Source organism: Vigna unguiculata, chromosome 4 (genome assembly GCF_037176805.1).
Source record: "Vigna unguiculata cultivar grain cowpea cultivar isolate G323 ecotype 2 chromosome 4, ASM3717680v1, whole genome shotgun sequence".
In the NCBI taxonomy this organism is placed as follows: domain Eukaryota; kingdom Viridiplantae; phylum Streptophyta; class Magnoliopsida; order Fabales; family Fabaceae; genus Vigna; species Vigna unguiculata.
Window position 1 is genome coordinate 13336595 of NC_140795.1, and position 23892 is coordinate 13360486.

At 35.0% G+C, this 23892-nt stretch overlaps 1 long non-coding RNA gene across 1 annotated transcript; it reads right to left on the reverse strand.

Annotated features, from left to right (window-relative positions):
- Window positions 1-22773: 22773 nt before the first annotated feature.
- On the reverse strand, window positions 22774-23673 carry LOC146886823 (uncharacterized). The gene is made up of 2 exons (XR_014994646.1): window positions 23501-23673; window positions 22774-23146 (listed from the first exon to the last, which is right to left on the reverse strand). It is a non-coding gene; the product is annotated as an uncharacterized LOC146886823 (long non-coding RNA).
- Between the last annotated feature and the right edge of the window lie 219 nt (window positions 23674-23892).

Consider the following 23892-nt stretch of genomic DNA (forward strand, 5'->3'; position numbering starts at 1 on the left):
ATGAATGGGTGATATTTGCATTTTGGATTATGGAGATGTATATAATTGTATGATGAATTGTTTTCTGCTCTAGCTTGCCCTTCTATTTGTTTGTTGTATGTGTTATATGTGTGGTTTTCTCTTTTTGCGATAATCATCAATTTATTGATGTGAACAGATGCGAGAACTACCTGTGGTCAACAGGGAAACGATGATTCCACTGCGTAGCCTCCATGGGTTGGATTCTAGCTATCATTTAGGGTTGAGGCCCATGTATTGTTTTATCTTAGGATTTATTTGATTTACTGTCAATCTCTTACTTCACTTTGTATCTAGCATCGTGGTATGCCTTAAATCTTTTCCTGGATGTCTTTAGATATTAATAGGAAGTAACGTTACACTTCATGGCTTTGTTTCTCATTCTATCTGTGTGACATTTCATTTAAATTAAGGTTATTATTTAAATGGGGTGTTACATTATAACTTTTACATAAAAATTAAATTTGGTTTCATCTTCGACAAGGACAAAATTGCTCAATTCTAAACAAAATTGAGATTAAATTGAACAAAAATAACAAATATAGGGACCAAATTAAAAATAAAACATTGACTTTGACACGTGGCACGTTGTTGGGTTGACACGTGTACATTTAAAAAAATTGAAAAAAAAAATGAAAAATGAAAATCAAAACAATTTTAAAAAATTCAAAAAAATTCACAAAATTCAAACAAATCACAAAGTGACACGTGACAGTCAATGCTCATGGCCGTCAATGATTTAAATGGAGTTAGCAAAAAAGGACCAAATTGAACAAAATTGACGAAAATTATGACCTATTTGAGCAAAAAAACAAAATTAGGACTGATTTGACAAAACTTGACGAAAATTAGGACAAAAAAGGTATTTTAACCTATTTTTTAAATTTTAAAAATGTTCTTTGACCATTTGAATAGAGTAAACATATCTCACCCCCAAAATTGCCTCCAAATGTCGAATTCCGGTAAAGATTTTACACTTCCGGATATCAAGTAACATAAATATTAGATATTACCGGAAGTTGACTTTCGGTACATATATATATATTATGGAAGTCAACATCCGTAATATATATATATATATATATATATATATATATATATATATATATATATATATACACACACACACCAGATGTAACATCTCATTTAATAGCTTATAAACTACTAAATAAAGCATTATATAGTGATAGCACAAAATAGATAGCATGGACTTTAATATAGAGTCTTATACAGCCATCCAAAACTGAGTAGCAATAACTATATGTACAAGCCTACTATGAACAGAGATAGATAGGTTCTAACTATAAACTGCAAAAAAAAATCTATTTATAAGCATGGCCATGTACTACTGCCCAGTCGTACTATTAACCCTTCGTGAAGCCTCCTCACCTACAACTTCCTCTACTCACACAATTAAGTGATCATTGTAAAGAATAAACCAAAAGATGAAGCAAACACAAAACATACAGGGTAAGCTAATGATAATTAAAGAAAATTTCAATTAGAGCAAAACCACATTAACATTTTTTATCACAAACTTATATAGAAAACATTCCAATACATATCAGCAATTGACTCTAGAATCAATTATTCGGATATATGCAAGTGATGTCCGACCTCTTGGTGGCTAGCACCAGTGTATGATTCCCAAACTCTACAGAGTTTGGCCTCAAGGGGTTATCACCCAATCACACACCAAGTAAGTCTCCTTTCGCACCTAGGACTTTATTGAGTCCAATGACTAAGACCTTCTACTACTCCTCATGAGACAACTCATTATGCTCTACGTGAGCCTTAATGATTATTGGAGTGTCAGAATGCCAACCAAAACTGAGTCCTTATGTCCTTGCATACACTACTTTACCAACACTTAGAATTTCTTCGTGAAACTCTTCCATGATCCACACAAAACAGGCTCACATCCACTAATCTCATACATATCATAGTGATAAAGTTATAAAAATCCATTTAAAATCATTCAATGCATTCAAAAAGATCTAAACAATAATCATGTAAAACAAGGCAAACCAATGCTTAGTGCCAGATTCCACCGCTAAGCACCGAACTTAAAATCACTTCCATAGTTGCAAAGGTCGCAACACTCAGGCACTACTTGGCATGCGCTTAACGCCAATCGTCTCACATTTTTCAGCACTCAGGCACCGCTTAAACGATTCTCAGCGTTGATTGTCTCGCATTTTTTAGCGCTCGGTGTCGATCCTAACGCTTAGTATCACACCAGAAAACAACACAGGTCTGGTTTTCTTGAGAAATTTGCTACTTATTTTTCATGACTCTAATTGGCACTTCCATTATAGATTTTTAGTTTTAAAATAGTTCTTAAACTGAGAAAGATAATACCAATTAGATATATGATTCAAGATTCCATTTTTCTCAATTTAACCCAAATTCATACAATATAATCACATCTCAATTCATTCAATAATACCAATCAATTCACCAATTCACAACATACAGGTTGTCAATTCTAATTACACCACAATTGCATCAAAAAAAATCATTAATTAAATCAATTATTAGCTTCCCTTACATGTGATTGACTCGAACGATTATGACGTAACCTAAAACCATTTTAACCTAAAACCTAAAACCATTGGAATCAAGCCTACATTGATGAAGATAAGGAGATTTGATGGTATTCATGTTGATCAAGTCTGGAACGTGTGCTCTCCACATGGATAAATCATTAAGAAAGAGTATTTGATGTTTGTAATTCACATTGTAGACCTTGTAGCATTAATTTGATGTATTTGGTCTTTGTTGTGTTTTTTAATCTGTTGAATGTTTTTTCAACAAGTTAAAATATCTCTTTTAATCTGCTAAATGGCTTTTTAACAGTTAAAAGGTTGAATGCAGTAGTTTTAAACTATGACTTATTCAATCAATTGATTAATTTTTTAATCGACTGATTTCACTTAAGTCAAGTGAAATCAACTGATTGATTTGGAAATTAACCTATTGAATTTCGTAATAGTTTGACTATAACTGTTGTGATTTTTGAAAGAGAGGTAACTTGATGAGTTTTTAGCGCGAAACTGTTCTGGAAACCTATGAAATATCTCTCTTTAGTGATCATTCAGACTGCAGTTGTTGAAGATTGATCTTAGATCAATTCTTGGAGCTTTTGGCTTCTGTTTGAAGCTTGGAGAAGGTGGTTTGTGATAGGCAGGGTTGTGCTACCACTGAGGTTTGACCTTTCTCAAGCTTTGTGTGTGTGCTTGGTGGTTTTCCAGGTTTGCAAGAGGGTTCTTGCTTTGCTGGTGTGATTCTTGTGTGATTTAATAGTCTTGTGTGTGGTTTTTGCTTATTTTAAAAGTGTAAGAGTGGAAACTTTGTAAATCTTTTGAAATAGTGCAAAGTCAGGCTCGGGTTGCCTTGACAAATTGGATGTAGCTCAGGTTTGAGTGAACCAGTATAAAAATCTTGTGATCCAATCTTTTCTCTAACCCTTCTCTCTTGCATAATCATTTAAAGGTTAAAGAACTTGAGTTTAATTCATCTTTTTCATATTCTTAAGTATTTTGATGGCATCTGCAGCATTGAGCATGTTTCCATAATTAGTTAGACCTTGTCCTTATCATTCTTATGCATTATTCTTGGATCAAATCTTGAATCTGCATTTCTACATTTTTCCTAGTATTTCAGTCAACTATTTTTCTGTTCCAGTCGGTTGATTATACCAGTATAGAATCTATCTAGTAAAATCAATCGATTAACTGTTTTTAACCGATTGAAAGTATATTTTCCAATGGCTTTTGCATCCTAACTTGGTGATTGAATTAATTCAATTAAAGGTGGTTTTTAGCTTTTAAAGATAGCCTAAATTTTTAACTAGCCAATTCAACCCCCCTTTTTGGCATTTCAACCATTTCAAAACTAACAATTGGTATCTAGAGCTAGGTACTTGAAATTTGCTTATGTACCTGATCGATACTATTTCGATGCGGAACCAAACTATCTCAAGAACCCTATGTGTCGAACCTCCTCCTGCTCCTCCCTGGACTCCTCCTGGATCTCCCTGCCGTCTGCACTCCGGGGGTGGGGGTACCTGCAGGCACTCCGACGCTCAAGTCAGAAAGTGATTGATATGAGGTGTAATTGGTTAGTGGGAAAAGCGTACCTTTACCTGTTCACTAGGCCTTAATTTATACTAATTTCTTAATGGACCTGTTATTATTATTTGCGGGCCGTTTGTATCCGAGGATCGATTCTTTCCCTTTTCGACTGAGGTTACACGCATCGGTTCTTTTCTTATTGGCTGAGATTGTTCTTTTGTGTCTTTGTTAAATATCAGCTCTTTCCATTCTGAGATTTGTCCGTTTGTATTTTTGTCAAAGATCAACCCCTTCCTTTTTGGGGTTTGCCCGTCTGTACTTCTCAAATATCAACTCCTTCCTTTTTTGGGGTTTGCCCGTCTGTACTTCGCCAGATATCAACTCCTTCCTTTGTGGGATTTGCCCGTCTGTACTTCGCCAGATATCAACTCCTTCCTTTTTTGCTGAGATTGCGCGCTGCTCCTCTGTACCTCTGCGTCATAATCACATGTTCCATCTGCCACTCCCTTGGGTCGGGATGTACTCGGCCAAGAGGGGCCAGGGTATATCCGGCCATTACACTTATTGGGCCCTTTGTGTTGTGTTGGAGAAAAGGTGAAAAGTAGGTACCCCAGTGACTAGGCCACAACGAATGTGCCTCATACTTAGGCTAGGGTGATCCCGACTATTTCTATCTTATTGGGTCGGGATGTACCCGACCATACACCAACACCAGCCCCCCAGTCTCGTAGTGAAAGAAGTGAAACAAGAGGCTGAAATGTGTAAAATTGAGTATGAAGGAAAGAAAGAGTGTGGTTGGTCGAGATGTACCTGGCCATTCCTGGACAGGATGTACCCAGCCATTCCTGGCTAGGATGTGGTTATGACGCTGCCAACATGTGTCTTGGCCGAGATGTACCTGGTCATTCCTGGCCGAGATGTGGTTGTGACGCTACCAACATGTGTCTTAGCCGAGATGTACCCGACCATTCCTGGACGGGATATACCCAGCCATTCCGTGACGGGATGTACCTGGCCATTCCTGGCTGGGATGTGGTTGGCCTCCTTCCCTACTAGGTTAGTAAGTCCGCTTTTGTGTGTTGTTATGTGTCATCTTTGTCGTATTTATTTTATCAATATGGGGGATCATCTAGGGCGATAAAGCTTTCTTTCCCATTGATATAGATATGAGGGGATCATCTAGGACGATGAAGCTTCCTTTCTCATTGATACAGATATGAGGGGATCATTTGGTTTGATGAAGCTTCCTTTCCCATTGATATAGATATGGGGGGATCATCTAGTTTGATGAAGCTTCCTTTCCCATAGAGAGAATGCTAAGAAAGTATTTGATTGATGCACTTGACTTAAATGTGTGCGTGCTTCAGCGATGGAAAATGTAAGCGTAGAGTAATAATAATGAATCAAGGTAAGAAAGAGTACACCATTATTATGTAATCAATTCACAAATCGTTCGTAAGAAATCTGAAAATAAAAAATAAGCATTTAACAAACTAACTGTAATACTTCAGATGTGAGGCGTTCCAGGTTGTTGGAATAGAGATACCTGATAGGTGTTCCCATCTGTATGCGCATTTACCCACAACTTCCTTGACACGGAATGGCCCTATTCCCAGTTGGACGAGAACTTCCCCTCGTGTTTCCGGGTAGCACTTGCCATTCGCCACACTAGATTTCCCTGGTGAAAGGACTTGGGTTTGATTTTGGTATTGTAGCGGTGCTGGGCTCTCAACTTGGTGTATGGGTCTTTCTCTCAAGCTGTCTGTGTAGCATCTGCGCGCAGTTGGCTGGTCTACATGTACAGTGACTATGTCTCCCGAAGTTGACAGAAATTTTATAGTTAAGTGATATGTGGATATCACCGCACCAAGCATGTTCAACGAAGGTCTCCCTAGCAAAATATTATAAGAGGTGTGAGCGTCAACAATAAGGTATAGAATTTTTACCGTTCGTGTTATGCTTCCTGTCCCGAATTTGGTGAACAAGTCAACGTAGCCTTTCGTATTCACTCGCTCTCCTGAAAAGCCCACGATCGGCTCTGAGTACTGTTGGATTTTCCCTTTTGGAATTCTTAGCTTTCTGAAAGTGCCCCAATATAGGATGTCCACCGAACTACCCGTGTCCACCAGGGTTTTTCTTACTGCGAAGTCCTCGATTTCTACTGATATCACCATTAGGTCATCATGTTGGGGGTTAATCGTTTGGAAATCATCGTCTCGGAACGTGATGGGTGGCATGTGCCGCCTGGGCATACTGTTACGGCATGGACGCTCTGAATTGCTCGTACGTACTTCTTTCTTGCCGATGTAGTGGCTCCACCTCCTGCAAAGCCTCCTAAAATATAATTGATTACTCCTCTCAGTGGTCTTTTTCTCGTATCCCGCTCATCATCTTTTTTGGGTTCGGCCCTTCTTCGGGTGCCCTCTCCTTCCCTCTCTCGGTATCCTGATGTCCTTCGTGGTTGTTCCTCGTAGCGTTTTTCTCGTTCTCCCCTGGAAGAGAATCCCTCGCCTTCCCATTTTACGAATCTTCTCAGGTGTTCCGCTTGTATCAGTTCCTCGATTTTGTCTTTCAAGGTAAAACAATCTTCCGTTGTGTGCCCATAATTTCAGTGATACTGACAATGCTTAGTGGTATCGACGTTCGGGGGAGTCGGGACCCTTCGAAGGGCTGTTATTAGATCGATGTTCAGTGCTTCCTCATGAATATTGGCTCTGTTGGACACATGGGGCGTGTATCTGTTGTATTTCGGCTGCCTAGAGTCTTTGAACCTGTGGCTAGATCGTGGTGCTAACATTCGCTCTCTATCATGGTACCTTTTCTCCTGAGTGTCTGATCGAGTTGTATTGCGGAACTCTTTCAGTTCCTCCATCTGCATGAATTTGGTGGTCCTGGTCCGAAGCTCATCCAGATTGTTCACGGGCTTCTTGCATAGACTGTCAACGAAAGGGCCAGACTTTAGTGTTGTTATGAGGTGGTGCATGGCGACCTCAGGATTCAAATTAGAGATCTTCAAAGATATCTTCCCAAATCGCTCCATAAATTCCTGCAGAGACTCTCTTTTTTTCTTGTCGTATATTCACCAATGCTAGAGTAGTAAGATGGTGTGGCTTGTTGGTGGCGAACTGTATGCCAAAACGGGTGGCCAACGTATCGAAACAATCGATAGAGTTGGGTGGTAATCGTGTGAACCAATTGAGTGCACGTCCCTTTAGGGATGTCGGGAAAACATGACAAAGGATTGCATCATCCGAAGTATATAATCCTGCCTGGGTGGTGAAGACGTCTACGTGCTCCTCCGGATCAGTAGTGCCATCGTACTGGCTCATAGTCAACCCCTTCCAGCGCGCGGGAAGTTCCACCTCCATGATCCCGTCCACGAAGGGGTGGCGTCTGGCTGTTCTGGGCCTTACTTCTGTTTGGTTGGTGGTGGTCTGTATTCGGGACTCGTCTCGCCCGGTACCGTCCCCTCCCTCTTCATTGCTACGAGATTCCTCCCTTTGTATGGGATTCTGCTCAATTTGTGCTCGCATCCGCTGGTTCTCCTCTCTCAGGGTGTTTAATTCTTCCTCGTTCTTGCGTCTCAATTCCTCCAACTGGCGGTTCATCTCTCGTTGCACCTTTGCTGCTACTATATTTTGATCGACTGCTACTTTTGTCGACACCATCCTTCTTGAGAATTGTCTAGCCCCACGGTGGGCGCCAATTGTACCTAATCGGTACCATTTCGGTGCGGAACCAGACTATCTCAAGAACCCTCTGTGTCGAACCTCCTCTTGCTCCTCCTTGGACTCCTCCTGGATCTCCCTACAGTCTGCACTCTGGGGTGGAGGTACCTGCAGGCACTCCGATGCTCAAGTCAGAAAGTGATTGATATGAGGTGTAATTGGTTAGTGGGAAAAGTGTACCTTTACCTGTTCACTAGGCCTTAATTTATACTAATTTCTTAATGGACCTGTTATTATTATTTGCGGGCCCTTTGTATCCGAGGATCGATTCTTTCCATTTTCGACTAAGGTTACACGCATCAGTTCTTTCCTTATTGGCTGAGATTGTTCTTCTGTGTCTTTGTTAAATATCAACTCTTTCCATTCTGAGATTTGTCCGTCTGTACTTTTGTCAAAGATCAACCCCTTCCTTTTTGGGGTTTGGCCGTCTGTACTTCTCAAATATCAACTCCTTCCTTTTTTGGGGTTTGCCCGTCTGTACTTCGCCAACTATCAACTCCTTCCTTTGTGGGGTTTGCCCGTCTGTACTTCGCCAAATATCAACTCCTTCCTTTTTTGCTGAGATTGTGCTCTGCTCTTCTGTACCTCTGCATCATAATCACATGTTCCATCTGTCACTCCCTTGGGCCGGGATGTACTCGGCCAAGAGGGGCCGGGGTATATCCGGCCATTATACTTATTGGGCCCTCTGTGTTGTGTTGGAGAAAAGGTGAAAAGCAGGTACCCTAGTGACTGGGCCACAACGAATGTGCCTCATACTTGGACTGGGGTGATCCCGGCTATTTCTGTCTTATTGGGCCTGGATGTACCCGGCCATACACCAACAGCTTACAAAAGAGGATGACACTTGACTATGGCATAGGAGACTTTGTCCATACACATGCAGCATTTTAATCACCTGAATAGAAAATAGTTGGTTGAAGGACTACTAAAACTCAAATTTGAGAAGGATAGAGTGTGTGAAGCATGTCAAAAAGGAAAATAGACCAAGGTCTCTTTTAAACCCAAAAATGTTGTTTCAACTGAAAGACCTTTAGAGATGCTTCATATGGATCTATTTTGTCCATCTCGAACCATGAGCCTTAGTGGTAATCTTTATGCATTAGTCATATTTGATGATTTTTCTAGGTACACATGGACTTTGTTCTTAGCTGCCAAAAATGACACTTTTCATGTTTTTAAAAGACTTGCCAAGATGCTTGAAAATGAAAAGAGTTCTAAGATAATGTCTATTCGAAGTGACTATGGTGGGGAATTTCAAAATGAAAGGTTTAAACGCTTTTGTGAAAAGCATGACATTAAGCATAATTTTTCTGCAGCAAGAACCCCACAACAAAATGGTGTTGTTGAAAGGAAAAACATGTCACTTGAGAAACTAGCTAGAACTATGTTAAATGAAAATTCACTACCTAAGTATTTTTTGGCTGATGCGGTCAACACTGCTTGCTATGTTTGAATAGAGTGTTGATTAGGCCAATTTTGAAAAAAAAATACCATATGAGCTTTTCAAAGGGAGGAGGCCTGTTTTAAGTCACCTAAAAGTATTTGGATGTAAATGTTTCATCTTAAATAATGGCAAAAAAGTCTTGGCAAATTTGATGCAAAAGCGGATGAAGGTGTTTATCTAGGCTATGCTATACAAAGTCATGCATATATAGTCTATAATAAGATATTAATGATTGTTGAAGAATCCATGCATGTTGTATTTGATAAAACTAACCCAAAGTTGAAAGATCAAGTGCCAAAGAATGCAGATGAAGAAGATCTACTGCAGGAACATATTTTTGCTGTAGAAACTGATTTTTTCTATAGAAACAGATTTCTACTGCAGAAAAGCTCTCTACTATAGGAAATCAATTGGCTGAAAAGGAAAAACAGCTGACTGAAAAAACTGCAGGCAATAACTTGCCGAAGGATTGGGATTTTGCCTAGAGGTTTATCAAAGGACAACATCATAGGTGATATCAAACAGGGAGTATCTACTAAACGTAGAATTGTATTTTGTGAACATGTTGATTTTGTATCTCAAATTGAACCTAAAAATGTGAATGATGCTTTGAATGATAGTAAGTGGATTGTTGCTATGCAAGATGAACTCAATCAATTCACAAGAAATGATGTATGGTTTCTAGTACCTAAAACTGATGATATGAATATAATTAGAACTAAATGGGTTTTTAGAAACAAAATGGATGAAGACGAAATATTGTAAGGAACAAAGTTAGACTAGTTACTACATGATATAATCAAGAAGAAGGCATTGACTTTGATGAAACTTATGCACTTGTAGCTAGGCTAGAAGATGTGAGATTACTCTTAGCATATGCTTGCATGTGTAAGTTTAAATTGCATCAAATGGATGTGAAAAGTGCATTCTTGAATGGTTTCCTAAATGAAGAAGTGTATGTCTCAGAACCTCCTGGATTTGAGGATCATCTCTATCCTAACCATGTTTTCAAATTGAAAAAGGCCTTATATGGTTTGAAACAAGCACCACGATAGTGGTATGAAAGGCTAAGATATTTTATCTTATCAAAAGGTTATGCTAGAGGTGTAGTTGATAAAACACTCTTCATTAGAAAACATGAAAGTGATGTTATACTTGTTTAAGTGTATGTTGATGATATCATATTTGGTTCAAATAACAACACATTGTGTGAAGAGTTTGTTGAAGTTATGTAAAGAGAATTTGAGATGTCCATGATGAGTGAGCTTACCTACTTTCTAGGGCTGCAAGTCAACCAACTCAAGCATGGAACATTTTTAAACCAATCAAAATATTGTTTTGCCCTGTTGAAAAAGTTCAAAATGAAGGATTGAAAGGAAGCTGCCACTCCAATTGCTACAAACTGCCTTATGGATGTAGATGAGGCTGGCCAATAAGTGGATTCAACCAAATATTGAGGGTTGATTGGGTCTTTGCTCTATCTTACAGCAAGTAGGCCATATATCTAGTTTGGAGTATTCTTATGTGTTAGGTTCCAAGCAAATCCAAAGGAATCACACTTTAAAGCTGCAAAAAGGATTATAAAGTATCTAAAAGGAACAACCAATATTGGTTTATAGTATCCATGTGATTCTAACATAACTCTGTGGATTTTCAGATTCTGGCTATGCAGGGTTCAAATTGGATAGGAAAAGCGCAAGTGGCACTTGCCATCTACTTGGCTCAAGTCTAATCTCATGGAATAGCAAAAAGCAAGCATGTGTGACACTCTCCACTGCTGAAACTGAGTATATTGCTGCTGGACATGGTTGTGCACAAATCATATGGTTGAAGTATCAACTTTTGAACTATGGTGTAAAGCTAAGTAAGGTACCTTTGTATTGTGATAATACTAGTGCCATCAACTTAACCAAGAATACAATACAACATTTTAAAACCAAGCATATAGAGATTAGGCATCATTTCATTCGTGATCATGTTCAAAAGGCAGATTGTGAAATTCAATTTGTTAAAATTGAAAATCAATTGGCTGATTTGTTTACAAAACCATTGGCTAGAGATAGGTTTAACAAGCTAAGAACCGAACTAGGCATATTAGACATGAAGAATGTGGTCTTATGTGTTTTTAGCATGTTAATCTTATATGTTCATGCATTGGTTTCGTAAAAATCAGCTATTGTATGCAAAAATTGAAAATTGTCATATTTACCCTGTTGATTTTTAATTTCAACGTGTCGATTTCACTTAAATCTGTCTTTGTTTGCATAAATTCCAATCTGTAATATCTTTCAATTTGTTGATTTAGCTTTTCAATGTGTTGATTTCACTTAAACTATTACTGAATGATGAAAATATGATCTGCTATGGATTTTAATCTGCTCATTTCACAATTCAATATGTTGATTTCATTAAAACTGAATCTAGAAGAATGAAGTTCAATTTTACGATTTTCAATCGATTAATTTTCAAAATCAGTCAGTTGATTTCACTTAACTAGATTCTGGTTTTAATCTTTGATGCTTTAATGTTATTTTAATCGATTGAATTATAAATTCAACGTGTTGATTTTACTTAAACTGTAAATTTACTAACGAATTGAATTACAAAGCTGGCCTAGTCAAAGAAAGCATCTTTTTGTCAGGTAATATCTGCTCCTAACAATTATTTCATCAGCCATGTGTTGTTTTTACTGATTTGTTTGACCAAAAAACATGTGTAGTGTATAATTCCAATGTGCATGCAGCTCACATGATCTGAACTAATTGATTCACTCATAAAACTCATTGGAAACACCATGAATGTGTGAGATACTGTAATTAGCTACATTAATTTGGCTTGGATAACCTAAAACGAATTAATTAGAAAAATCTGCACTCATTAATCAACTATTTTTGAAAATCAACCTATTTAATTATAAATACTACACTTGAATTGCTGCATTTACATCATACATCTCTTAGAAACAGCCATACCCACACTAATCATGCCTCATCGTCAACCAAGAGCCACTCAATCTAATGATGAACACTCTAGTCCTCCTACCCCAAGGTCTCCAAACCAAGAAAATAATGGGAGAATTGAAGCATGGTTTGAAGATCATGAGGACAACATCTAAGTGTTCGTCATTGAGATGAACATGAAGCAAATCAACATTCCTAAGGTGTTGAGGTTTTCGTGGTTGAGGGTTGAAGGCTTTGAGAGCTTATTTCAACAACTCAAGCATCAAAGGTTGAAGTCCTTCCTTAAACTTTCAGGGAAAATTTATCCAGACTTAGTGAAGGTGTTTTTCACCAACTTAGAGTTCAAAAATGACATGTTGTTGTCAAGTATCAAGGGTATCCGTATGGAGATGAACAAGAAAGCTTGGAAAGATGTGGCTGGACTCAAATTAAGGGGTGTGCAAGTGAGGAAAGGTGAAATTGGAGCTGTTCCAGAATTCAATAAGGTCCAATACTATGGCCAATGTATGAGGAATCCAGTTGTTGAGATCAAGCACTTCCATGCTGGTGGTCTCAAGGTGGATCAAAGGTTGTTTGGTATGATTGTCACAAGAATCCTTGTTCCACGTGGTAGCAACAATTCAACATTGAATGAGGGAGATTTGATTCTCATGTACTGCATCCAACATAATATTTAAGTGGATTAGATCTATGTGCTTCGTGATCACATGCTCAAGGCCAAGAGGCTCACGGACTTTAGGCTGCCATATGTGGTTTTGGTGTCAAAGTTGATATAATACTTTGGAATTGATGTAGAACATGAGTCGGAAGAGTCAACTGGACTGCTGAACCAAAATGGGCTTTCTCAAGGTGGGAAATGCATGGACAACTGCTGTAGTTGGTGGTGCACATGATCATGAAGTTGGTCCAAGTGGTACAAATCAAGAAGATGAACCAACTGCTGGACCCATGGACTTAATTCCCTACAACCCTATAGAGGAAAGAGGCCCTATGTACTCACATTTTGAGAGGATGATGCTGAATCAACTACATAAACTCAATGTTTCCCAACATGCACATCACAACTATTGCAATGAGAGATTCAATGCATTGGATGGTCAAATCCATGATATCCATGACCTGCTGACTTCATTCCAGACCAGAAATGATCCTTAGGATGACTAAGTGTGTTGGCTTTTAAGATCATGCATTGCATCCATGTGTTTGTGATTTTTCAGTTTGAGTTTTGTCAGTTTTAGTCAGTTGATTTTGATTTTTAGTTAGTTGATTGTATCAGTTTCTATTTTTATTCTCTGTTTTTAGTTCCTATTGGATGTATCATGTTCTAGTATCAATGAAATGTTATGCACTGTTTGTTCTCTTAATGCATTTGTTCTATTTGATGAATCCAAAGAGGGAGAAAAATTGAAAAATGGAAAATTGATCAAAATTGGACTAGAGTAGAAGCATTAAAAGTGGAATCAATAATCAAATCTGAAATTGAACCCATATTATTGATAGGGGAGCATTTGCATCTATGTGTGCTTGCTAGCTTGTGTATATTGCTACTGGAAATGATTTTCAAGTTCACAAGTTTAAGCTTAGGTGTCACTTCATCAACTTAATGGTATCCAACCAATGGAAGCAATTTGCAATAGAAGATAGAAGAAGATAGAGGTTGACTTCATCAAATCAGGGGGAGAATGTTGACATGTGAAGCCAAGGTTGTATGTCTCATGAATATTTGATGAAGCGTTTTGAACTACTTAGAATCCATTACCATTGGAATCAAGCCTACATTGATGAAGATAAGGAGATTTGATGGTATTCATATTGATCAAGTCTGGAACGTGTGCTCTCCACATGGATAAATCATTAAGAAAGAGTATTTGATGTTTGTAATTCACATTGTAGACCTTGTAGCATTAATTTGATGTATTTGGTCTTTGTTGTGTTTTTTAATCTGTTGAATGGTTTTTCAACAAGTTAAAATGTCTCTTTTAATCTGTTGAATAGTTTTTCAACAGGTTAAAAGGTTGGCTGTAATAGTCTTAAACTGTGACTTATTCAATCTGTTGATTTATTTTTTAATCGACTGATTTCACTTAAGTCAAGTGAAATCAACCGATTGATTTGGAAATCAACCTGTTGACTTTCTTAACAGTTTGACTATAAGTGTTGTGATTTTCGAAAGATAGGTAACTTGATCATTTGTCAGCACAAAATTGTTCTAGAAACCTAGGAAATCTCTCTCTTTCGTTATCATTCATATTTAGTTGTTGAAGATTGATCTTGGATCAATTCTTGGAGCTTTTGGCTTGTGTTTGAAGCTTGGAGAAGGTGGTTTGTGGTAGGCAGAGTTGTGCTACCACTAAGGTTTGATCTTTCTCAAGCTTTGTGTGTGTGATTAGTAGTTTTCTAGGTCTGCAAGAGGGTTCTTGTTGTGTTGTTGTGATTCTTGTGTGATTCAATAATCTTGTGTGTGGTTTTTGCTTATTTTGAAAGTGTAAGAGTGGAAACTTTGTAAATCTTTTGAAATAGTGCAAAGTCAGACTCGGGTTGCCTTGACAAACTGGATGTAGCTCAGGTTTGAGTGAACCAGTATAAAAATCTTGTGATCCAATCTTTTCTCTAACCCTTCTCTCTTGCATAATCATTTAAAGGTTAAAGAACTTGAGTTTAATTCATCTTTTTCATATTCTTGAGTGCTTTGATGGCATTTGCGGCATTGAGCATATTTGCATAATCAATTAGAACCTGTCTTTATCATTCTTGTGCATTGTTCTTGGTTCAAATCTCGAATCTGCATTTCTGCATTTTTCCCAATATTTCAGTCAGTTGTTTTTCTGTTTCAATCGGTTGATTATACAAGTACAGAATCTGTCTAGTAAAATCAATCGATCAACTCTATTTTTGACTGATTAAAAGTATATTGTCTAGTGGCTTTTGCATCCTAACTTGGTGATCGAATTGATTCAATTAAAGGAGGTTTTTAGCTTTTAAAGATAGCCTAAATTTTTAACTAGCCAATTCAACCCCCCTTCTCCCTTCTTGGCATTTCAATCATTTCAAAATTAACAAAGATCATATGTAGAGTTTTAAGAGGAAGACTAAGAAAATAACATAATTACAACTTACTCAACTCAAGATTCTGATTGGATAGACTCGAAGATCTCGCCGCATCGATCACTTTGGCGGCCTCTGATCTTCAAAAGGATGAGAGTGGAGTGAGAGGTTTTACAGAGAAGTCAGAGAGAATTTAGAGAAACAAAGTTTTAGAGAGATAGCGTTTTCTAAATAATGAAATCCTTTTATGAAATTTCTATTTATATATAAATGGTTTATTTATTAAAATAATACTAGGATCTCATTATTTTAAACATAGTCACTCTTAAAGTATGATTTTCTAGGTTCACACCGGAAATCGATTTCTAGTATACGTATATAAAATTTTTTCTCACTTTTACTTTTCTTAAAATTTAAAATTCAATTACTTTTATTTTATTTAATTTTAAATACGTTATATACAAACAAAATTAAATATATTTATATATTTATATATATAAATATATTAAAACTTTATTTTATTTTTAAAATATATATTAAAATTATTTAAAATTATAAACTGTATAAATTTAAAACAAAAATTACTTTAAAAAAAAGGTTAAAATACCTTTTTGGTCCTAATTTTCATCAAGTTTTTTCAAATAAGTCCTAATTTTAGTTTTGTGTTCAAATAGGTTCCAATTTTCGTCAATTTTGTTAAATTGGGTCCTTTTTTACTAACACCGTTTAAATCATTAATGATCATGAACAGTGATTGCCACGTGTCGCTTTGTGATTTTTTTGAACTTTTGAATTTTTTTATTTTTTTTATTTTTTTTTTAATTTTTTTGAATTTTTTGAATTTTTTTTTTGAATTTTTTTAAATGTACATGTGTCAACCTAGTAGCGTGCCACGTGTCACTTCATGGTTTTTTTGAATTTTTTTATGTTTTATTATTATTATTATTTTTTAAATGTCCACCTGTAAACCGAGTAGGCTGCCACGTGTCAAAGTCAATGTTCTATATTCAATTTGGTCCCTATATTTGTTATTTTTGTTCAATATAGTCACAATTTTTGTTAACATTAACCAATTTGGTCCCTCTCCAAATTGAAACCAAATTTAATTTTTATATTAAAATTCACATTTTTTATTAAATGTTTTTATATAATATATTAAAATTTACATCATTATAACTTTGATATAAAAATTAAATTTGGTCACATCTTCGATAGAGACCAAATTGGTTAATGTTAACAAAAATTGGGACTAAATTGAACAAAAATAACAAATATACGGACCAAATTGAATATAGAATATTGACTTTGACACGTTTACTGGATTGACTCGTGGAAATTCAATTTTTTTTTTAAAAAATAAAAAATAAAATTCAAAAAAAACCATGATGTGACACATGGCACACTACTGGGTTGACACGTGTACATTTTAAAAAAAAATTAAAAAAAAATTAAAAAAAATTAAAAAAAATTAAAAATAAATAAAAATAAAAATAAAAATAAATTCAAAAAAACCACGAAGTGACACGTGTCAGTCACTATTCATGGTCGTTAATGATTTAAACGGTGTTAGCAAAAAAAGACCCAATTGAACAAAATTAACGAAAATTAGGGCCTATTTGAATACAAAACCAAAATTAGAACTTATTTGAAAAAACTTGACGAAAATTGTGATCAAAAAGGTATTTTAACAACAAAAAAAAGTAAATTTGAGTATATTAAACTAAAAAAAAGTGAAGTAAAAAAAAGTAAACATTAAATGAAATAAAAAAAAAATCTAAAACCAAATAAATTTTTTTTTAATTTAAAGTTTTATTATTCTTTTAATTTAATATATTTCATAATTTTTATTTTATTTTCAGGTTTTTTAATTTTACTTAAAGTTTAATTTTTAAAATTTTCATTTTTTGTTTTTAGTTTTTTACTTTTCATTTTATTTAATTTTTATTCTTTATTACATATTTCAAAAATAATATAAAATATTAAAAACGAAATTAAATGTTTCAAAAAAGTAAAAATAAAAAATTAATAACATTTTAAATATATATATATATATATATATATATATATTTTTTTTTTTTTTTCTTTTTTCGTTTTTTATAGAGTTTAATAATTTTTATTTTATTTAAACTTCAATTATATATTTATATATAATTTTTTTTTATTTTCTCTCTTTTTGTAATTTAAATTTTAATTATTTTTTATTTATATATTTTTTAATTTTATTTATTTTTTAAGTATGTTTGTAATTAATATTTTTTATCGTAATTAATATTTTTAGGTCGACTTCCGATATATATTTTACCGGAAGTTAATATCCGAAAATATATGGGATGAAATTTGAATTAGTCTAATTAAATGATAAAAGTATATTTTAAGAATTTAAATTTCTTTTGGACATGCAGAAGTAATGTTTGAGGTAGGAAAAAATCCCCTTTAAATGTTCCATAACTGGAAAGATAGTTATATGATTTGTGATAGTGTTTTTATAATTTATTAAAATTCTTAGTGTAATTAATTTTCCTAGAAAAATTGTTATCAATATATGAATTTTTTATTTATTTAGAAATAAGTCCTTCATTTGTTCTATCTTATCTATGTAAATTAAATTTGGATTACAAACTATTTTAAAATTTTGAATTTTTTAACAACTTTAATGGAAATGTATTGTCTTTTTTCCTTTTATTGTTCACGTAATTAATATATTAAATTTTGTATTTTATCTTTACCTTGAATTAATGTATCCCTGTGAATTTAATTTGTATTTTATAAAACATAAATTTGTTCTGTTAAGATTTTCATTTTATTTTGATATTTATTAATTTCTTTTTGAGAAATAAAGGTTTGAGGCGTATCCATGAGGAGGGAATCTCTCTTCTACTCTCTTATTTATATTATATCAGGTTCCTGGGTATCGAGAAGAACTGACAAAGAAGGTGGGTGCATATTAGGCTTTGATACCACTTACGGTTATCCAGTCATTTATGAAACTCTTATAGAAGATTTCCGGCGTTTTTTGCCCTCTTGGCGTTATAGCCGTATTTTCTTTTATAAGAAATAACATAAATAACAAGAAATCCCATCAATTTTCTCAAAATTTGACCTCAAATCTGGCTTCTGGCAAATAGGCATTAAACCCTCAGAAAGATACAAGACTGCATTTTGTATCCCTAATGCCCAATATCAGTGGACAGTACTCCCTTTTGGACTCAAAGTAGCCCCCTCTCTCTTCCAGAAAGCTATGACCAAGATCTTTGAGCCCATCCTGAACAGTGCTATCATCTACATAGATGATATCTTACTTTTCTCCAGAGATAAAGAATCTCACAAAGTCCTTCTAGAACAATTCATTTCTCTGGCAGATCAACACGGTGGGTCTCTGGCTATCTCCTCTAGGAGGGAAAGTGCTGACTTCTTCTTCTTCTCTGGGGATTCATAAATAGGTTCCTGCCTGGAGGACGAGGTGTTAGCCATGGGGATATTAAGGAAAGGTTTTTCCTTGTTCTTCCTCTTTATCCAGGAGAGATTCATCTGTATCGGATTCAGAAGAAGTGTATCCAGAGAGAGTCAATCGGGGATTTATGCAACTAAACTCTTCAATTTCAAAAGAAATTTATAAAATATAATAATTTATTTTAGTTTTTAGTATATTTCTTGTATATGTCAAGCGGTTAGGGGATATGTGGTCCATCACAACCTCAAACATTTTATTACAGGCCGATGAAGAAAAGCTGTGATATTCTCAACTTTAACATATTTATTTTGGTACCCAAAATTATGAAGAAATATTTAAAAAAATAATTAAATATAAATCATATGACTTGTCAAATTTATTAAAGGAAAATGTCATTTCTCGTTTAAAAACTACCGGTGAAAGGATACATAAATACAACGAAAATGATATTTTGACAAATTTTTTTGACACGTTTTTTACAATACTGATGTGGTAAGGGAGTTTTTAATTTTTTCTCGCAAATGCTTTAATGAAACATTTGCTTACACGTGCGGGAGGATTGGTTTCGCAAAGTGGAAGAGAGAGAGTGAAAGACAGATAGAGTTTCGGAAGTGGTGGAGACTGAGAGAGAAGGAGTGCTGCAAAGTTGTAGAAAGAAAGCACCATTGCAGACAGTGAGAGAGAGAGAGAGAAGTGAAGCATTGCATCTGTGTGTGGGGGTTATTGGAGACAGCGGGTACCGGAAGTCGTCGACGACAACCATTTCCTCGTCCCCACTGTTCTGTGAGTCCATTACACCTCTTTCCCTCTTGCGTATTCATCGAAAGGTGTTCCTCCTTCCAAAACCCTTATTTTGTTTGTTTAATTTTATGGAACAGAGTAGCCGAAAGTTGAACATGCAAAAATTTGTTTTTGATGACATTGAACATAAAGGTTGAAAATTTTCATTTATTTAACCCAAATGTTACATTTTTCAATGCTCTGAATGATACATTAAGTCTGCAACAAAAGGAGTTTATTGCTATTGTATGTCATTTAATATTTAAATTGATTGTTGAGTAAACTGGGTGTTTGTGGCAATTTCAAATTGTTATATTTGTCATGTCATCTGTTAGTGGGGAGTAAAGACTACATATGTGGACAGTCAAGTTACAAATTATGGACCGAAGTTGCAGAATTTAAAAGAACTGAAATATGGATGTGATAACATAATGTAGTCACTTACACAAATTTTGCACTATTCAATGTCCATTTAATAAACATTGAATATTCATTGTTGTGGGTGTTTGTGACTCTTTCAAATTGTTCAAGTCGTCAAATCTTCCATATTTGGGGAGTAAAGCATTAACATGTGGGGAGTACTGGTAGAAAATGTGCACTGCACTTGCAGGTTGTAAAGAAATATAATTGCGGTAATTTGATGACACCATGCAGTCACCAAAACACTGAATATTGACCATGGTGGATATTTGTGGTTTTTTAAAATTATCAAAATCCCCAAGTCATCTATAAGTGGGGAGTGAAACATTAATATGTGGGGAGTGAAGTCGAAAATTATGTTCTGAGGTCGTAGATATTTAAAAAGGTACAAAATTCATTTTTCATCAAGCAACACAGTAACTATCACAAATTTTCTATCTACCAAAATGCATAACCAAAACACTGAACATTGACCCTTGGTCTTCGTTGAATGTTTGAAATTATCAAAATCGGCATGTCATCCGTTTGTGTGGAGTCAAACATTAATATGTGGGGAGTGAAGTTGGATATTATGTTTCGAAGTTGCATATTTTTTTAAAACTAATTTAAATATGGTATTGGGTTCACATTATTCACTCACTTAAACAAAATTTCCATTTTCCAATCTTCATTCACTGACGTGGGTGCTTTCTTACTTGACAATTGACAAAATACACAAGTCATACTAAAGTGGGGAGTCAGGAATTAATATGTGGGGAGTTAATTTGAACATTATGTTTCCCGATTGCAGATATTAAGAAAACTAATTTAAATATCGTATTGGTATCACACAATTCACCCACTTAAACAAATTTTCCATCATCCAATCTCCATTCACTAACGTGTGTGCTTTCTTACTTGACAATTGACAAAATACATAAGTTATATGTTATTGGGGAGTCAAGAATCAAAAATCTTAATTCTTATTTATTTAAAGAAAATGAAAAAAAAATAAAAAACCCAGTTCAGAATTCGGGTCCTTGGGGACCGAATTCTGACTGGGATACAAAAAAAAATTACATTTTGTAAGGTAGAATTCGTGTTCCAGGGGACCGAATTCTCCCCTATAATTTATTACTTGACAATTGACAAAATACTCAACTCGTACGTAACTAGGGAGTCAGGAATTACTATGTGGAAAGTTAAGTTGAACATTATGTTTTCCAGTTGCAGATATTTTTAAAACTAATTTAAATATCGTATTGAGATCTCACAATTCACCCACTTAAACAAATTTTCCATCAGCCAATCTTCATTCACTGACGTGGGTGCTTTCTTACTTGACAATTGACAAAATACTCAAGTCATACTAAAGTGGGGAGTCAGGAATTAATATGTGGGGAGTTAATTTGAACATTATGTTTCCCGATTGCAAATATTAAGAAAATTAATTTAAATATCGTATTGGGATCACACAATTCACCCACTTAAACAAATTTTCCATCATCCAATCTCAATTCACTAACGTGGGTGTTTTCTTACTTGACAATTGACAAAATACATAAGTTATATGTTATTGGGGAGTCAAGAATTAATATGTGAGGAGTTTAGTTGGACATTATGTTTCCAAGTTCTAGATATTTTTAAAATTAAATTAAATATCATATTGAGATTACACAGTTCACCCACTTAAACAAATTTTCCATCTTCCAATCTCCATTGACTTGCGTGGGTGCATTCTTAATTGACAATTGACAAAATACTCAAGTCATACATAACTGGGCAGTCAAGAATTAATATGTGGGGAGTTAAGTTGAACATTATGTATCCAGATTGCAAATATTTTTAAAACTAATTTAAATATCGTATTGGGATCACACAATTCACCCACTTAAACAAATTTTTCATCTTCCAATTTTCATTGACTGACGTGGGTACTTTCTTACTTGACAATTGACAAAATATTCAAGTCATACTTAACTAGGGAGTCAGGAATTAATATGTGGGGAGTTAAGTTGAACATTATGTTTCCAGGTTGTAGATATTTTTAAAACTAATTTAAATATCATATTGGGATCACACAATTCAGCCACTTAAATAAATTTTCCATCCAATCTCCATTCACTTAAGTGGATGGGTGGTTGTCTTACATGACAACTGCTAAAATACTCATGTTATACGTAAGTGGGAAGTCAAGCATTAATATGTGGGGAGTTAAGTTGGACATTATGTTCCAAGGTTGCATATTTTTTTAAAAGTAAATCAAATATGGTATCGGGGTCACATAATTTACCCACTTTAAGAAATTTTCCATCATCTAATTTTCATTTACTAACGTCGGTGCTTGTCTTACTTGACAATTCTCAAAATCATCAACTCAACCCGTAACTGGGGAGTCAACTATTGATATGTGGGGAGCAGTGTTGCAAATTCCTAATCGGTCTTGCAGTTGGTTAAAAAATTAAAATATCATAACACCCATTGTCCTTCATACAATTTCAATAAACGAAACACTGCATATCCACCATAGTTCGTGCTTATGTTGCTTGAAAGTTGTCAAAATCCTCAACTCATCAGTAATTGGGGAGTTAAGAATTATTATCTGGGACTAGTGTTGTAAATTCTGGACTGCAATTGCATCTTTTAAAAAAATTTCAATATGGTTTTGTGATCACACAATGCATTCACTTACACACATTCTACATCATACAATTTCCATAACCTGAACATTGTATATTGACTAACATGGGTGGTTTTGGTCCTTCAAAATTATAAATTACATCAAAGCTTAAATAAGTGGAGACTAAAGCATTCAAATGTGGGGAGTATTGTTGCAATTTTTACACTGCAGTTGCAGATATATAAAAACTGTCAACATATAAATGAACAACAAAGTTCCAAATTAATATTCAGTCAAACTTCAATAACACATATGTCCTTCATGTGGGCACCCATTACAAAAAATCAGGGGATCTACCATATGTTTTTAGTCAACAAAACAAATAACTTTATCAAAATATCACACTCCACTCAAATTAATTGACACCACTGCATGCACTTCATTTCATTCGTGTTCAATCCAGAATTTTGCTCTTGGAAGTGCTTTACAATATCATCAAAGAACTTCGATAACAACTAACTTTTAACAAAGACGTCGTAGTATTGAAGGACGTCATGCCTGTGGATGTTGTCAAAATCTAGAATCCAATCCTAAATGTCTTGCTGTCTTATCTGTTGTAGTTCTTCATGTCAAACAAATAATACAAATGTTACTACATACATCACATTGAAATAGAAAATGAAAAAATCCAAACAACAACACATAAGCACCCAAATACACAATTCCCCGAATGTGTTTTCTTCAAAAATTGCAAAGAGCCACAACTCTAGAACACACAAAAGCAAACTATACCAATGGGCACTACAAATGCACAAAACAGTGACGACAACACCACCAAATCAGTTTTGCAAACTTCCATCCAAAACAAAAAAAAAAACAACTTTTTTCCACCAAAGCTCAAAACTTTACCAAAAAAAAAACCTTCATCATCATCGAAGACGTAGGCACGTGTCTAATGAAAGTACAACAAACTTACAATGCAACACTGTGGATGACGAAATCCTTCCCGTCAACGTTTGAAGGTCGTCGTAGTCTCCGCAAACCCCACACAGACCACTAGAAAATCACACTGAACTATAAATGTAACGGTCGGGATGAATGATATTCACTGGAAATAGTGAAAGTGGCCTCCGGTGTGAACTATCAAATGGTTGTCGGCGAGAACTTGAGGTGGGCGGCTACTATCTCTCTCCCTGTCTCCACCACTGCTCGAAATTTTCATTGTATTTCACTCTCTCTATTTCACTTTGTCACTACAATGCTCAGAACTTTCTCTGCCTTTTGCGCTCTCTCTTTCAGTTTGTAAAAACAATCTTTCTCGCACGTGTAATGTTTGCTTTAATTAAGCATTCGTAATAAAAAATTTTA